We start from the raw sequence: 6,665 nt of genomic DNA on the forward strand, positions 1-6,665 counted from the left end.
CAAATAAACTAAAATTATAAATTATAAGTCAGAAACTTGTCGGCTACAGCTGTAGCTATTCGAGAGCGTTACGAGGGAATAATCTTTGCTTCCGCGGACTAGGTAAAACAGGTGTTCGATCAGCAGGTAATCTAGTTGATGTGGCTCCGTCGGTACTGTCCGAGTTCCTGGTGACAGACGGAGTAGCCACAAGTACTCCCCCCCGAGTATCTTGCTGAGGTGATAGTTGGAAAGATACGGTTTTTTTGGATTTTTGAAGGATAGAGGATGGTTGAGCAGGGTCCTCAAGATCCTGAGATCCTGGAGAAGTTGAAGTGATCACGTCCTCTTTAGCGACGTGGGCTGGTTTCAGTCTTTCAATCGATATAACTTTTTCCTTGCCTTCTACATCCAGTCTGAATGTCCTTTCATCAATACGGTGGATGACCCGGTAGGGTCCAGCATATGGTGGTTCTAGAGGTGCCTTCACATGATCGCATCGTACGAAAACGTGCGAACAGGTGTAGATGTTCTTCAAGAGAAACATCCTGGTTTTGGAGTGATGTGCTGCAGGAGTAGGTCGAATGCCACGCATGAACTCCCTGTGTTTTTGTAAAAACACTCGTGGATTGCCAGGAAGATCCTCGTGGATGAAAAATTCTCCTGGAACTCGTAGGGAAGTCCCGAAGAGTAGGTCAGCTGGTGTGGCTTGCAGGTCCTCCTTGAAGCTGGTTCTAAGTCCCAGAAGCACCGTGGATAGGACATCAGGCCAGGGTTTCGGTGAACACATAAGAGCTGCCTTCAGTGTACGGTGCCAACGTTCTATCATGCCGTTCGAGGCAGGATGATATGGCGTTGTCCGTACTTTTTTTGCTCCAATGAAGTGGGTGAGTGCTCTGAATAATTCTGACTCAAATTGAGAGCCTTGGTCTGTAGTAATGGTAAGAGGTGTACCGAACATGGAGATCCAGTGATCGAAGAGAGCTGTAACTACTGTGTCAGCAGTCATATCTCGCAGCGGGACAGCCACCGGCCATCTAGAGAAACGATCAATCATCGTTAAACAATATCGAAAGTTTCTTACCTCTGGCAGGACGATGAGATCTAGGTGTAGATGATTAAATCGATTGTCTGGTACATCGATTTTATTGGGTGGAAGTCGGTTGTGCCGTTGGATCTTAGCACGTTGACAAGCTATACACTCTCGAGACCAAGTGAGTGCGTCTCTCTTGATACCAGGCCAGATGTATTTCTGCTTCAAATGATGGGAGGTGGTTTTCCCACTGGGATGTGCTAAACCATGCACACTGTTAAACGCTTGTCTTCGAAGAGAGTTGGGTATGTATGGTCGCACAATTCCTGTAGAAACATCGCAGAAGAAGTTGACGTCTGGTTCAATGGAGATTTTTTGCAATTTGAGTGACGAATTCCTGATCAAATTAGGTAGTTCATCGTCAAGCTCTTGTCCTCGTTGGATGGTTTTAGAGCTGAGTGGTGTAGGCATGTTGATAGAGTTAATGGAGTTGATCCTTGAAAGAGTATCAGCCACTACATTATCTTCGCCTTTGACGTAGATGATTGAAGTTGAAAATTGCGAAATGTAGTCTAATTGTCGTAGTTGTCGATCTGACGCTTTCTCCAGTTTTTGTTGAAATGCATAAATTAATGGTTTGTGGTCGGTTCTGATCACAAATTGTCGACATTCAAGAAGATGCTTGAAATGTTTGATCGCAGCGAAAATGGCGAGTAACTCACGATCATAGGTGGAATACCTAGTTTCAGTGTCACTCAATTTCCTCGAGAAGAATGCAGCTGGTGTCATAGAGTTATCCACAATCTGATCCAGAACTGCCCCAATAGCTGTTGTGGAAGCATCAGTTGTGAGTATGAGAGGTGCTCTAGGTGATAGGAAAGCTGTCAGCGTAATGGAGGCAAGGCTCTGCTTGCTGACTTCAAACGCTTGTTCACTCTCAGAGGTCCAGATAATCTTGGTCCTGTCATTCTTCTTGGTGGAGTTTTTAAGATACTGGTTCAGAGGAACCTGATGATGTGCTGCCTTGGGTAGAACACAGCGGTAATAATTCATCATTCCCAAAAACCTTCGTAGTTCAATGACTGTGTCAGGCTTAGGGAAGTTGATGATTTGTTTAACTCGCTCTGTTGATGGTCGATAACCTTGGGCGCTAATATGGTAACCAAGGTATAGGACTTCTGATTGTCCAAGGACGCTTTTATCCACGTTGATGGTGAGTGAGTGTTTTCTAAGTCTTTCAAAGACTATTCGAAGGTGTGTCAGATGCTCCTCCGGTGTTGTAGACATGATGAAGATGTCGTCAATGTATACAAACACGAAATCCAAATCTCGAAAGATGGAGTCAATAAATCTTTGAAAGGTTTGAGTTGCATTTTTCAGTCCAAAAGGCATTACCAGGTACTCAAATAGGCCCCAAGGTGTGGTGATCGCTGTCTTTTCGATGTCGTCACAGTGCATGGGAATTTGATGATACGCCCGAACCAAATCCAGAGTAGAAAAAATTGACTTGCCATGTATCAATGGAAAAAGGTCTTGTATAAGTGGTGGTGAGTACTTATCTGGTATGGTGATGGCATTTAACTTGCGGTAATCTCCACAGAGGCGCCAACCATTCGTTTTCTTTTTCGTCATGTGAATAGGATTGGACCAGGGACTACTTGATGGTCGACAAATTCCGGAAAATTCGGAAATCCAGTGTTAAAGTTTTGGTGCCATACGTATGTATTATTGATGCATTAGCGGCATAGAGTTTAAAAACATCACGTTTAGGAGCACTAGGGAAATAGTGAACTGGTAGTATCGATATTATAGAACCAGAATCGATGAGGAATTTCTGTTGTGAGGTTTTGTCCATTAAATGGAGTCTCTTCTCTGCCATGATGGTGGGTTGGTTGCTGTCGCCAACCGTGTTGCTTGACGACAGCGTCACTAGTTTCCCGTCTGGGGAAGCGAGGCTGCTGTACAGGGTGGGACACAACGTTTGGCCTTGTCGCCATACCTGCTATGGTAATAGCATGCTCGAGTGTTGGAATTTGCTGCTGGTGATACACTTAAATGCCTAGGTGAAGATCTGGAGCGATGTCTACCACGTGTATTGCTTAGTTGGTTGACTTTTGATGATAGATCACTAAAGCCGCGTAGGAAAACTTCCAATTTATCACTTAACCTTTGGACCTTGTCTTCTAGAGTGCGTTCCGCAGGACTCACTGGCTTCGAAGTTGTGTGTGTGGCCATCACCGTTGGTGCTGACGAAATCTCATGGATACTATCAGCCAGGTCTGCCAGCTTCTCTAGGTCCAAGTCGGTTGTGGCAGATATAATACTGCGTAGAGTGATGGGCAAATGATTTTTCCAGAGAGTACGCATCATCTCGTCTGTGACACAACCAGCAGCAAGTGTCCGCATTTCACGTAGGAGCTCACTAGGCTTTTTTGGGCCAAGCTCGAGCCCTGTTAACAGTTTGTGTAATTGTTTTTCTACGGAATCTGTAAACCTGGAGATGAGTTTTTCCTTAAGTTGTAAATACTTATCTTGCTCCGGGGAATTCCTCATGATGTCGGATATTTGTTTTAGACAATCGGAGTCCAATGCAGAGATTACATGGTAATATTTTGTGCTGTCCCTCGTAATCCTTTGCGTAGAAAATTGTGCCTCGATTTGAAAAAACCACAACTCAGGAGAGGTCTTCCAAAATGGTGGTAATCTGATTGAACCTACTGCTGCTACTGCTGCTCCAAGGTCAATGTTTTCCTGTGTCGGAGTCGTTTGTAAATCGAGCTGGAAGTGTGATCCTGGATTTTGAGTATTCGACGTTGCCTGAGCCCGTAAATTTTGGAGTTCACGCTCGAGTTCCTGGATTCGTTCCTCTTGTTGTTCCCATTGACGATTTTCGTCAATACGTGACGGGGAATGTTCAAGCGGCATGATGGTCAGTTAAACGTACTTGCCAAAAAGCTGTTGGAAGCCACTTGTTGGTGTACAACAAAAATGGAAGTCGTGCAACGCTTTGACTGTGCTCCAATTAGATCACGTCGGGGTCACCAATGTGGTGCTTTAGTATGCATCCACTAAAAATGTTACTCCAGGAATAAAAAGGTTATGACGTTTATTGTACTAACTAAAGAAATGTACAATGGTTTCAAATAAACTAAAATTATAAATTATAAGTCAGAAACTTGTCGGCTACAGCTGTAGCTATTCGAGAGCGTTACGAGGGAATAATCTTTGCTTCCGCCGACTAGGTAAAACAGGTGTTCGAGCAGCAGGTAATCTAGTTGATGTGGCTCCGTCGGTACTGTCCGAGTTCCTGGTGACAGACGGAGTAGCCACAATAGTATAGGAACGCGCAACTTAGACCATGATTTTTCAAATGGATTTAACTCATTAACAATCAATGTACAAACGACGAAAACAAGAAATTCGTAATGTACACACGATTTCCTTCGGAAAACACCCCTAATTTGGTTTTATTGATCAATTTTTAATTTGTTGTCGGCTAAGATCATGCCGAAATTTAATTAATTTTTTTTAATTAATCAGTTGATGTACAAACAAGAAATTTATAGGTACAATCATGTACTAACGATGTACAATCGAGTACATAAGTGCGTTTTTCGAATTACTGACTTTTGTCGGGTAAGTACCCGGGGGTGAAAATTCCCCCAAATAACGCCACACTTTTTATTCAGCCAATCAGAATGATCAATTTCACATAATGCCATGACACTTTTTTCAGCCAATGAGAATCGCCAATTTTACATGCTCTCCGCCATAACACTTTCCAGTCCATGCTTTTTATTTAATAGAATACTTGGATAAGTGGTGTTGAAAAAAAAGTTGAAAAAAATAAGTCGATTACAGCGCACTCCACACCTCCCATTAGCCCCATGCTTTCACGGTGCTATACTCGTTTATTCGTTTACTCGTTTATATGAAAGGTAGCGGTTTTCTCTTTTTTTTGTTTTGGCAGGTTATTTTCCTCCTTTAGGGCACCTCGTCGGCCTATTCGGTACTTTAAAAAAGTACCAGGAGAGGGCTGCCGATGCCAAAAAATATTTGGACAATTCCCTCTTTAAAATTGTGTAGTATAATACTGATATTAAAGGTAAAGACTGCTGATTTCAGTATTTTATTTCTTAATTTGGGTAGAAAAATTTATTTTTTGTGTATAGAAGTGTTATGAATATTCCAGGGATAGTGAGATAGTAGGAGCTGCCGCCATCATGCTCGACGAGGAAGCCTGTGATGAATAGAGAAGGATCAGAATCGAAAATAGACGGCGAAATATGATGGTTACCAACGGCATTCGAAATCTTGAATGAACGTTAATTTATTAAAAAGTTCAGGTAATATGAATACCCATTCTTTCCGATGATTTTTGCTTGGCAATATTTTTTAAAGTAGATAAGATAATGTTATGTTATCCTTAATAGATACAACAATATGTCATAAGTCTATGCCCAGTTAGAGTCGGTTAATGCCATTGAAAACGTAGGAATAATGGGACCGTAGTACGATGTGATTTTATACTGTGCAGCCCTCTTATGGTGAAAATTTTAAGTGCTTTTCAGTGCCCTAAAGATCCGGGCCGTGAGCTGAAGGTTCGTTTTGCCCTTGTGAATTTTCTTGACGGCAACAACAATGTGTTTCTTCGGTATCGGCAACCCTTTGTCCACCCAAGCGTCATCCCTGGCCTCTCTCTTTCTCGCACCCTTAAACATCTCATTTCCTGCTCCCAAGATTACTCGCCTTAGCTCATTCCATACCCCAGAGGTGGGCAACCTGAGCTCTCGGAGCTACTCCAGCTCCCGACCCCATTAGGCGAAATTGTCCCAAGCCATAAAGTTTATGTCAACATCCCCTTCGGGCCCATGCTGCCCTGCGCGTAGGCAAGAGTATTGGAGATATTCGGCAAAAACTTGATGGTGGGGAAAGTAAAATAGAAAAATTTTCTATTTCTCTAATGGAAATATTTTTTCAATTGTTTTTTTTTGTTGTTATGCTTTTGATTGGTTATTGGTTGTTTTTAATGGTCTTTATAGAAAAAGATTTAGTACCTTTCATAGATTTTTTGAAGTAATTTTGAAATTATAATTGAAATATGGTTTGAAAGACAATTATTGAATATTACCATGTTGTTAATAGACCTGACTTGACATGCATTTTCAAACTTGGCATTTCTATATCTCCCGCTCTTGATGGGAAATTAAAATCAACAAATTTCTCACAATCAAAAAGATTATCGGCGTCCTTTCATCTTGAATTGACCATGAAATATTTTAAATAACTCCTCCAAACGATTGATACGCACGATGGCCGTTCCTCCTTTCGTCACTCCTGGGTCTCTCCTAATCCTCCACGGGCCACGTGTCCACTAATTATTCCACAATTCTCTCTCAAAAATCTCCTTCCGCACTGGTCCACAACTTATCCTCAAAATTTCTCTCCCAAAAACTCTTCACGACTCTCTCCAAGAACTCTCCGTAATAATTAAACTCTTCGCAATAACGTATTCTTTCCACAGGGGCAGCTGTATAACGAGTAATGGCTTCCCCATACTCGTGGTCATTCTTCCCCGATTATCGGTAATAATCGGGGTCAATCGGGGACACTCGTCATCGGGTGTCCTCGTCCTAATTATTCATCGTTCCGG

General features: G+C 42.3%; 1 protein-coding gene across 1 annotated transcript in view; it reads right to left on the minus strand.

Moving 5' to 3' along the window:
- PIG-N (Phosphatidylinositol glycan anchor biosynthesis class N) overlaps nt 1-6,665 on the minus strand; it is a gene marked incomplete at its 5' end in the record, with an annotated part of 128,930 nt that overhangs the window by 85,310 nt on the left and 36,955 nt on the right.

Source organism: Fopius arisanus, unplaced genomic scaffold, assembly GCF_000806365.1.
Source record: "Fopius arisanus strain USDA-PBARC FA_bdor unplaced genomic scaffold, ASM80636v1 scaffold00171, whole genome shotgun sequence".
In the NCBI taxonomy this organism is placed as follows: domain Eukaryota; kingdom Metazoa; phylum Arthropoda; class Insecta; order Hymenoptera; family Braconidae; genus Fopius; species Fopius arisanus.